Source organism: Pimephales promelas, chromosome 6, assembly GCF_988280905.1.
Source record: "Pimephales promelas chromosome 6, fPimPro1.hap1.1, whole genome shotgun sequence".
NCBI lineage: Eukaryota > Metazoa > Chordata > Actinopteri > Cypriniformes > Leuciscidae > Pimephales > Pimephales promelas.
The window spans coordinates 37,769,925-37,781,530 of record NC_142774.1 but is presented as its reverse complement, the minus strand read 5'-3'; the positions used below and the strand labels follow the sequence as shown (position 1 = coordinate 37,781,530).

The 11,606-nt window shown below is 34.8% G+C and overlaps 1 protein-coding gene across 2 annotated transcripts in view; it reads left to right on the top strand.

Moving 5' to 3' along the window:
* Nucleotides 1-160: 160 nt before the first annotated feature.
* Nucleotides 161-11,606, top strand: part of hecw2b (HECT, C2 and WW domain containing E3 ubiquitin protein ligase 2b) — a 57,003-nt gene continuing 45,557 nt past the window's right edge. Inside the window, exon 1 of one of the 2 annotated variants that reach the window (XM_039648338.2) lies at nucleotides 161-693. The gene's annotated coding sequence lies outside the window, so the exon portion shown is untranslated. Of the gene's footprint in view, nucleotides 694-9,258; nucleotides 9,686-11,606 lie in introns of those variants that run through there. The other variant, XM_089132538.1, reaches the window with a different exon arrangement.

Below are 11,606 nucleotides of genomic sequence, written 5' to 3'. Positions count from 1 at the left end.
TGTTTTTAGCATGAGTGTTACAAATTTAAATATCCAACATTTTTACTTTTAAGGTAACGCTTTTCATATCCGAAAAGCGTCTAGAATATGTTCTGTGAACAGATCCATACGCCTTTCGAATCCTTCAGAACGAATCGGTTCATCAGCAGGTTGACTCGTTCGCGAATCGAACATCACAACAGTGTGAGAGTGAACGCCTACCTCTCGTGAGCTGCGCGCTCGTGAATTATGCTCAAAACAAAAGCAGACGCAAAGCCCTTGGAATTAATCCAACAACACTAATGCAAAGCAACATTCCTCACAACGCATCTCTCGCGCGTTCAGATGAAGCTGTACGCCCGGCCAGACGCGTGTTTTTGTTCGGGTGCGAGTGTTTTCAGTGGGTATGAGGTGGCATAGCGCGGACACGGGGCTCTTTGTAAACGAATAAGAGATGAACGCGGCTGGAATTAGACTGGCACACCGAGCGCACGGACGCAGACCGACACTGCGCAGTAAATATCAGCTGGGCTGTGTTCGGGCTTGTTCGGTTGGGCTGAGACGGATGGTTTAGGCAGAAGAGGAGGAGGAGGAGGAGGAGGAGGAAGCGCGCTGGAGCCGAACGGAGGCCCTCAGCTGCGCACATCTGCTCTTCCGAGCATCCCTGTATGCTTTATTTGAGCTTTCTCAATTCAACAACACCTTTGTTTGACGGTAAGTGACATGTTTACCTGCATGTCGATATAATTTGGATTTACTGGCAACATTTTAAATGAGCTGAATTGGTATTGTAGTCATCAAAATCAATTTAATGGCAAAGCCATTACCGTTGACTGTTAATTCTTATGGGAACTAAACAACAGGGTTTTGAACATTAAAGTTTAATTCACTTAAACATTTTATACACCTTGTACTACTTTAAAGTTTTAAAATAGTGTTTCAGACAATCGGTCCTCCACATGCCACAGGTATTTTTTATTTATTTATCATTAAAACATAAAATCCCCAGAACCTGTGGCATTTTATGGCCAGTTTATTTTATTCAGTTGTCAGGCCTGTTTAAAGTTGCTCTTATTCTCAATCTACAAATTTTCCTGGTATATCAGAATATATTTTTGCCATAAAAGATCATTTGTTTTGTTTTCAAGCATGTTTTTTTTTCATGCTAATATGTCTCGGTGTGGATTTGGATTCATTGATGCAATATTGTTTGCCAGTGTGGCATGTCCATAGTTTTGATAAAATGATAATTAGCACATGTTCCTTAGAATATTGATCAATATGGAAGAAAAACAAATGAATATTATATTTTAGATTTATATGTAACAGTATAATATATTGGTGTTAAGTTGAAACGTTATTTTACATTCAAATGTCAAGTGAATCATTAACTTTGTAATGGTTAAAACATGCAAATGTTTTACTATTGATGCAGAAAAATAAATGCAAATAAATGTTCTTGTTCGGGTTCTAAAACAACATTTGTTGTATAGGGTTCTTGAGTTGAGTCTACGATTCTTTGGAGATGAAAACTGATTTTGATTGTTCCTTATTTCGGATCGGGTTCCTGATTCTTTAAAGCAGAGAATATGAAGTTCCTATTATTGAAATGGTTCCTATTTGAAGTGTAAATACACTTTTTGGTTCGATCTGAATGCGAGAGATCTTGGTTTCTTATATTGATTGTTTATTCAAATCAGATCCTTTTTTAGTTGCATTATGGTTGAAATGTCCCCAAAAGTAATTTAGACACACCTAGCCGAAAGTTTCCAAGACTAGGCTAGTTTTCCTCACAAGTAATGAGGTCATATGAAGCTTTGCTTTGAAGAGCAGCTCCAAAATCCCACTTCAGGACTATTTTGACCATCTATGTGATCTGTGGATTAAATGACACAGTTAAAGCTGGTGGCTCAGTCATTAATGCCTCGCTTCAGACTCAATTTCAGGATGGCCTGGTTCTTGTTCAATCCAATATTTGCCTCTACAAGGCTCAATTGTTTACATATCCATGCAGATTCATTTGTAAAGGCCGCCCAAGTGTTGGGTGCTTTGCATAGAATTAGAATTCCCTATAATGCTCTTTTGGACTTTGCAGTGTGTTTATTGTTAAATCGAACACCTGAAATAAAGTCTGCAGATTCTTTCAGGGCCTTGCAAATTCTGAATCATCTTGATTTAAGTTTTGATTAATCTCTGTGGATAATGATCTTATTGGACATCGGATCAGATAGACTTGTATTAATAATAGCAGAAGCTTTAGGTGGAGACAGATTGAGTCTGACATCATTGGGCAGTATGATATGGTTTGAGAGGGCTAAATGAATCAATTTGGCTTGTACTTTATTGGCATGATGACAAATACTTCATTGGGTATGTTGACTTTTTTTTATTGCATGAGCAGTTATAATTAGCTGCGCACAATAGTAAATTTGTCTTTTGGTGGTCCACATGGTGGCAATGATCAAATTACAGTAACTGATAATATTTGTTTTCTGGCTAGTTTGGCAAGAATATGGTTATTCACAATTTGCATTTTTTATTTTGGATGCCTCCACTAAGAGATTGACATCCATTGATGAGGAATTTGTGTAAAATTATTTAAAAAGTTATGTTCAATGAAAAACTTTGGATAAAGTCATTTACAAGCAATTTCATTTACAAACTTAAAGGAGTAGTTCACTTTTCAAAAAAACTTTTGCTGATAATTTACTCACCCCCATGTCATCCAAGATGTCCATGTCTTTCTTTCTTCAGTCGAAAAAGAAATGAAGGTTTTTGATGAAAACATTCCAACATTTTTCTCCATATAATGGACTTCAATGGGAACCAAAAGGTTCAGGGTTCAAATGAGAGTTTCAGTGCAAACTGTTCACGATTCCAGAAGACGAATAAGGGTCTTGTCAAGCGAAATGATCACTCATTTAATAGAAAATAACAAAGTTTAAGTTTTATAAGATCAAATGCTCACCTTGCTCAGTACTGCGATGCACGTTCGTGACTCTCCTGTTAAAAGGAGAAAACGAATCTTTTTCCGAGTCAATTCGTTCGTTTCATTCGTTGAATGAACCAAATGACTCGGAAAAAGATTTGTTCATTTTGATGAACGAGTTCGAATAGGAGAGTCACAAACCAGCAAATAACAAATAAAATGACCAATATGCACTTTTTGTTTACATAAACATTAAAATAACATAAGAAGTGACTTGCAACATGTTATCTTTTGACAAAAAAGTTTTTATAGTAGATAAACCTCACATCTTTTAACCTTTAAATTATTTTTATAAAAAGAATGATACAAAAAAAAAATAATTACTGACATTTTACAATGCACATTAGCTTACCTTTTATTATTAATAGTAAAATTTGGTCCGATTTTTCCGTGGAGTTGCCGCAAGATTTATTTACGGAGAAGAGAAAAACCCCCGTAGTGTTTGGTTGCACCCCTATCCTTAATGTTGACTGAGCTGTTACGGAAAGGGTGAAGCTGATTGGTTGTTTCTTGTCACATGACCTGCGGTGCGCTTGCGGCATTCTGAAAATTAGCTATTTTTTTCATCTCACTGCGCCTGGAAAAAAAAGGACACGTCGCTTTTATTAGCTTGCCGCACACCTACAGTACATTTGAAATAACGAACTTGAACACGCAAAAGACGCGATATGTGAACGGCCCCTTGGCAAGCTAGTGTTGGAGACCCCTGCTCTTACCAATAAGGCCGCAACTGGCCCATAAAACATAAAGCATGAAGAACAAAGATAGACACAAGATGATGTATTTGTAAAATATCCAATTTAATTGAAAATGCAACGCAGAGGTTAAATTCCTAATCTTTGTGATTTTGTTACTAGGCCTACATAAATATTTGCAGTATAAAAATAGTTTTCATGCAGTATAAGTAGCCTATTTTAGAGCAGTATGTTACTTCTAATCCCTGGAGGTCTTCTGGACTTTAAATGTTATATAAATATAGTGGTATTTGACCTGAAGCGCACTACTACACTGTTACTAACCCATAAACCTTGCCGCTAACCACTTGTTGCTCATTTTAGCTACGTATATGAAACTAAAGAAATTTTCTTCAATAATTTTACATTGTATGCTAATGACAGAGTGCTTTGCTCTCTGTTGCTTTCCCTAAACTAATTATTACTTTATTAATCCTGTTTGTTCTGCAAAGATGGCTTTTTTTGGACACCATCAGTTGATTCATCAATTTGTATCCCAAGTTTAGACATCCCAGATCTTCTATATATGGAAGTGTGTGCACTGATTTATGAGTAACTATTTCACTTTTTGGCAAACTGGTGGCTAATTCGTATGAATTTATTTTGTACAATTTCGTACAATCAGCTTACTTGTACGGTTCGCGAAATTGCAACCTCATAAAAGTTACATTTTCCTGTGAGATCAGGTCAGTGAAATGCTTGTGCGTCTTTTTGTGTGCGTCTGGTTTGCATCCCTGTGAGTGTGTGTGCAAGTTAGATATTTCTTGCATCAAATGCATTGTGAGTTAGTTTCTAATTTTGTGCGTTCATTGGTATGTTTAAGATCAGGTTTGCGGTTGAATCATGGGAAGAACGTATGTCATCGTTCCTGTGTCTATAGTGGTAACAACAATGTAAGCTTAAACTTTAACTGTGTTTTCGTGTAAGCAATCGCAGGAAGAAGTCAAGGCTGTTTCCTGGTGTTTCCTTGAGCAAAATACATATTCACACATACACACTTACATCACTCTGTACCCAAAATAGAAAATGCATCTTGGCCTATTGTTCATCCAAACAGTGCGGTTACACTGGCATTTCTCTGCCTTATTGTCAATACAGGCTGAAATATGTGTTTGATAAACGGTTTAACCCAAATGATCAGTCAAAAGTCACAACTAGGGTTGGGAATCGAAAATTAATTCTAGAAGCGGATACTTAGGATCAGGAATTGGTTACTAGTTATAAAATAAAAAATTTCGATTTCGAAAAAGAATCATTTTCGCTTATTTTAATGTGGGTTTAAACCATTCAAGTGCAAGTAGATCCAAGCATTTTTTGCTTTCTGTGTTGTGAATGTAAGCAGTTGAGAAAGAAAATGCAACTGGATTGGATCCATGCATTAGGTCTTAAAGTGACAGTAGCCTAATAAACGTGCTGCTGATAACTTTTGTAACTTTATTAAGGATTCAGCCTTATGTTATCTATTAAAATAAAACTATGCAGTGTTATTTGGTTTCAATTTCTGAATTTCTGCCCTAGTCACATTGCCTTTGGGATAATTCTACAACAGACGATAAAACAATCAGATGACGTTTGCTAGGGGTGTAACGGTACATGTATTCGTATTGAACCGTTTCGGTTCGAGGCTTCCGGTTCGGTACGCATACAAACCGAACGATTGCTTGGACCATTTTTCCTGCCGTCAAAATTCGTGCTGACGCGGCCAACACAACGTTGCGCAACATCAAATGGCAAGCGTAATGAAAGCAGAACGAAACTGCGCTACTCATTATGTGCTTCACGGATCGTTTATCAGTTCGGACCAGCAACATCTGTGCAGCGCGAGCCGATCTCGATCAAGTGACACTGTTACTACACAGCGCTAAGAGATCCGGTAAAGAAAACATTTGAATTCGCCACTGAGGTAATAACATCGCTGCGAGATCTAGTGAGAAGCATTCACATTTCTCCGTTATTAACCGTAGATCTCTATTAGATCAAACAGCGCTGTCATGGAAACCAGGAGAAACATTGTGCCGTGAATGAACTAGTTTCGTCCACAGACCAGCAACATTCACCATGGATTTAATATAGTAACACTAACTGGAACCAGTTTGGCTGGAATGGTGAAATGCTTTCAAGTACTTCACACATCTTTTTCCAGCACTTCAAAATTAAAATATTATATAAATAAATATATATTTAAATGTTATTTTTAATGCACTCTCAGAAAAAAAAGGTACAAAAGCTGTCACTGGGGCTGTACCTTTTCAAAAGGTACACTTTTGTACCCAAAGGCTGCATATTGGTACCTTAGTGGTACATATTAGCACCTAAAATGGACATATTACCACCTGAAAAGGACATATTAGCTCATGACATTGACATATTACCACCTAAAATGTACATATTAACACTTAAAATGTACATATTAGTACCTTAAATGTACATATTACCACCTAAAATGGACATATTAGCTCATGAAATTGACATATTACCTCCTGAAATGGACATATTAGCACCTAAAATGTACATATTAACACTTAAATGTACATATTAACACTTAAAATGTACATATTAGCACCCAAAATGTACATATTAACACCTAAATGTACTTATTAGCTCATGAAATGGACAAAAGTTTACCTTTTGAAAAGGTACAGCCCCAGTGACAACTTTTGTTCCTTTTTTTTCTGAGTCTGTGATGACCAAAACATTATTTGTTCATCCTTCAAAGATGACCCCCATTTATAAACCTGAAAGTTTCAAGATCTAGGAAAACTCACACTCATTTAAAAATATTTTTTCTTTAAACAAATAGGAAATTTCTCTGGCATTTCTTTCTTTTTGCTGTATCGAAAACGTACCGAACCGTGACTTTAAAACCGAGGTACGTACCGAACCGTGATTTTTGTGTACCGTTACACCCCTAACGTTTGCACAATAAGTCAGTCTTGAGAAATTTTGTTGCTGAAAAGTTGCTTTTTTTGTAACTCGGGAGACTTTCTATATTATACTTTCTAATTATAAACTTGTGTGGGAGACACAAATGAGGCAACCGTGGATATGCTGTAAAAGTATGGATCTATAAAAATGAATGTCAATAACATTTCTCAGATAATGTCTTTGGAGAATATATTGTAATCTCTGACTTTAGATTGCAGACTTTATTTTGGCAAATATGAGCACAGTTTGAGAGATTTTGAGATTGTTTTTTAAACCGGTGGATAAGAGGAGCAAAAGACCTTTTGATATTTTTTTATGCTTTTTTTGAGATATAAAGAGATATTTGTTTTTCCCTCTATTCTCATTCTTTGTCCTTTGCTACTTTACAGTTATTGTCAGATTTTATTAGAGCAGCAGCATAGAAATCAATATAAATCTTAGAAATGAGTTAAATCCATTCTCTCATGCTAAATAGGCAGTAACGTGACTTATAACATCAGGACATTAGTACGATGTATTGCTAGGAAGCACATAAACATGCTAAATTAGCCTATTGTTTGGCTGTGAACGCCAGCTGGCATGCACAAACCCTCCTCAGATATGGGTCAGTGTTTTGGCCGGGATGTGCTTGGCTCATCTATTAATAGAGTCACCCTCAACGCTGTATAAATAAACAGTGAAGCGATACGAGGTGTTGCAGTGCGGGGGCTAGTCTAGTTTCAGGGAGTGTTTGCCCCTAAAACTAAAGTTTACTTACTCTTGATCTGAGAAATGTAATTGTAAACACAGGCAGAAAATCTGAAAATATGCCATCAGTGGCCATTTTTCTGAATAGTTTTTTGTGTTGAATTCGGTTGCTCTTATTGCTGTTTACACCAGTTATATGATTTTTACAGATGGAAAACGTTTACATTTTATTGATCCTGCTGTTATTTTGGTCGGTCTGGTTTTGAAAACACCATTTTTAAAGATTTTCTTTTTAATTGGTGTATTTAAACTGTAGGCTTGTGAAAAAGACATACTTTTCAGCATACTTTTTAAATGAGTTTTTATTATAGAAACAATATTCTTCTGTGTACACTGACTAACATTTTCTGACACATAACTGCATGTTAATTTCAATTAATTGAAAATTGAATATATTTGAATGATTTTTAAATGCAATTAGTAGGGCTGTCAAACGAATAATCGCGATTAATCGCATCCAAAATAAAAGTTTGTGTTTACATAATATATGTGGGTGCACTATGTATAATTACTTTATATATATATAAATACACACATATGCTTGTATAGAAATATTTTCATGTATATACTGTATACAGATTTATATTGAATTTACATTATATGTAAATGTCAATGTTTTATATATAAATAATATTTTTTTCTTAAATATACATGTATGTGTGTGTGTGTATGTGTGTGTGTGTGTGTGTGTGTATATATATAAAATAATTATACACAGTGCACCCACATATATTATATGTAAACACAAACTTTTATTTTGGATAGAATAATCACGATTAATCGTTTGACAGCCCTAGCAATTAGATGAACTTCAGAGTGCTTTTTAAAAATACCCACAGTAAGTAGTAAAAATTCATGGTTAAAGAGTACCAAATAAGCATTTATGGGAAACTAAAATATACTTTGATGTAATTTCTATTATATATAATGTAATATGTAATTTCTATATATGAAGAGTTCAGATGCAAAAGCCTCTAAGTGCCATTTGAAATTTTCTTCTAGAATGATCATTTTTATCAAGCTTGTATATTTAAGTTCAGTGATTTCACTTAAATGGCAATGATAATTACCTATTAAATGTTATTTAAGTGAAATTACTGAACTTAAATATACACGTTTGACAAAAATCATCATTAAAGAAGAAAATTTCAAATGGCATTTAGAGGCTTTTGCATCTGAACTCTTCATATATATATATATATATATATATATAACACATTTAAATGATACATTAGCAATTTAGTACATTTAAAATATATTAACTTGAATGTATATAAAACACACCAATTGTACACAGGAGCCTTTTACAAAAATAGAGAAAATGTAAGCATCTAGGCTACTTTCTAATCATGTTCCCTGGAAAATGTATTTTAATTTTATATTGTAATAATAATGACTGAGGTAACTATTGTATTTTGGTGGACAATCTACTGTCATATTTTGTGTCCATTAGTTTATATTGTATTTTGGTGGACAATCTACTGTCATATTTTGTGTCCATTAGTTTATATTGTATTTTGGTGGACAATCTACTGTCATTTTTTTGTGTCCATTAGTTTATATTGTATTTTGGTGGACAATCTACTGTCATATTTTGTGTCCATTAGTTTATATTGTAATTTGGTGGACAATCTACTGTCATATTTTGTGTCCATTAGTTTATATTGTATTTTGGTGGACAATCTACTGTCATTTTTTGTGTCCATTAGTTTATATTGTATTTTGGTGGACAATCTACTGTCATTTTTTTTGTGTCCATTAGTTTATGCAGAGCCCAGACAATTCTTCTAGAATGAGTCACAACGTTGGTTTAAATGGTCATTTCCTTTTCCTGCCCAGAGATAATCGTGTTGAAGGAAAGGAAAACAGATATGCACACAGCTTAGACTGCATAATGATGTTCATTTAGATACTATGTTGTCTAGGTTAAGGTCAGATATTCCCATTTACCCAAATGATCTAGTTAGCGTCATGCATGTGTCGTCCCATCAGGCCGGCGTTTAGCCTGAGTGCTCTGAGGTTCAAAGGTAAGGTCTTTCAGTGGAGGTATTAGACAGGATTTGGGAGCGCTGAGTCAGTCATCAGGAGGAAGTGCCTTGAGGTGGGGACAGGATATAAGATCATTAGCTAATGCATCTTAGGTGAGCTTCTGACCGTTCCTGGCAGAGTAACAGCCACAGTGCCACAGACGGATCAGCTGAAGGCTGTGGACAGCAGATATCGCCCTCCCCCATTACTTTAGGCGTGTTGGCGCGGTCCAGTGACCAGCAGTTGAAGTTATGTGGACCGTACTAACTAGACAGATGGATGGGTAAGGTTTGTGGTTTCTGTGCTTGTTTGGCTTTTGAAAGGTTGCATTCCTACATTTGATTGATTATGTTGTGCATTGTAGGTTTGTAGGCCCAAAACATACTTTACAGAAGAATATGAATTCCAATGGTACGTTCAAGTCATAAAAAATCATATTTACGAGTTGAACATGCGTTAAAGGGATACTTCACTTTTTTGGAAATAGGCTCATTTTACAACTCTCCCAGAGTTTCACCGTTTTCGAATGCTTTCAGCCGAATTTCTGATATTTAATAGTAGTTATAATGTAGTACTTACACTAAAACTCTGAAAAGTTTTTCTCACACAGTAATTTTTATTTTGAGGGGGACTATCCACGATACATATTGTCACTATCCAAGATATGTATTGATAAATTGTGGCACGATATATTGTTGCAGTCCTATTGCTTAATTGCAGTAAGTTTTTTTTTTAAGTTTAGTTTTTCGTCTAATATTTATATTTTATTTGAAACTTTATTTCAATTACAATTCAATTCAATTTTAGTTAACAATAACAACACTGCCTCCAGCTTTGTAACGTCAACTATTAAAACACAACTATTTGATACATTTAGACATATAATCCTAAAATAGAATTAATTTGTACAAAATAAAGCACACAAAAGAGGATAAACTGTTTATTCATTTGAGAAAGATAAAGTGCATGACAGTAATCCAAAAAAGATAAGAGGGAGACATATGCCGTGTAGTTTTGGGAAAACAGAAGAATTTAGAGCGTAATGAAAAATAAGAGTATGACAGGTGGAGGAGGCAGAGATGAAATGTGAGATGCTGCAGACTGGAGGCTGTTGTGTTTGTGTTTGTGTTTGTTCAGAGAGACAGAGGGAGGGGCAATCAGGTCACAGAAATGAGATGAGACCGGCGCGGTAATACAGGGATTAATAGAAGCATTCTGTCACCGCTAAATCCACCCATTCACCCTCTAATCCTCGCCCAGCGATCAGACGCACACCTACTGGATGTTTGCCAGTTAGCATGCTAGCCTGTAGGCCTTCGCATGTGGAAGCAGACATGTTGTCAATGGCTGAAGTATACATTTATTTTGTTTATTAAAAGTATCTATCTATCTATCTATCTATCTATCTATCTATCTATCTATCTATCTATCTATCTATCTATCTATCTATCTATCTATCTATCTATCTATCTATCTATCTATCTATCTATCTATCTATCTATCTATCTATCTATCTATCTATCTATCTATCTATCTATCTATCTATCTATCTATCTATCTATCTATCTATCTATCTATCTATCTATCTATCTATCTATCTATCTATCTATCTATCTATCTATCTATCTATCTATCTATCTATCTATCTATCTATCTATCTATCTATCTATCTATCTATCTATCTATCTATCTATCTATCTATCTATCTATCTATCTATCTATCTATCTATCTATCTATCTATCTATCTATCTATCTATCTATCTATCTATCTATCTATCTATCTATCTATCTATCTATCTATCTATCTATCTATCTATCTATCTATCTATCTATCTATCTATCTATCTATCTATCTATCTATCTATCTATCTATCTATCTATCTATCTATCTATCTATCTATCTATCTATCTATCTATCTATCTATCTATCTATCTATCTATCTATCTATCTATCTATCTATCTATCTATCTATCTATCTATCTATCTATCTATCTATCTATCTATCTATCTATCTATTAGAGCTGGGTAATAAATATCGATTTCTCGATATCTCAAAATTTTAACATTGTAGCATATCTAGTGTTACATGCGAGTTACATGCTTCATTGGTGGACTGCGGTGTTTAAACCAGAAACATAAACTTTGTAAATGTAGCTTGCTTTTAAATAGATTCAAAGTCCTGCTCTGCATATTCATGGCATT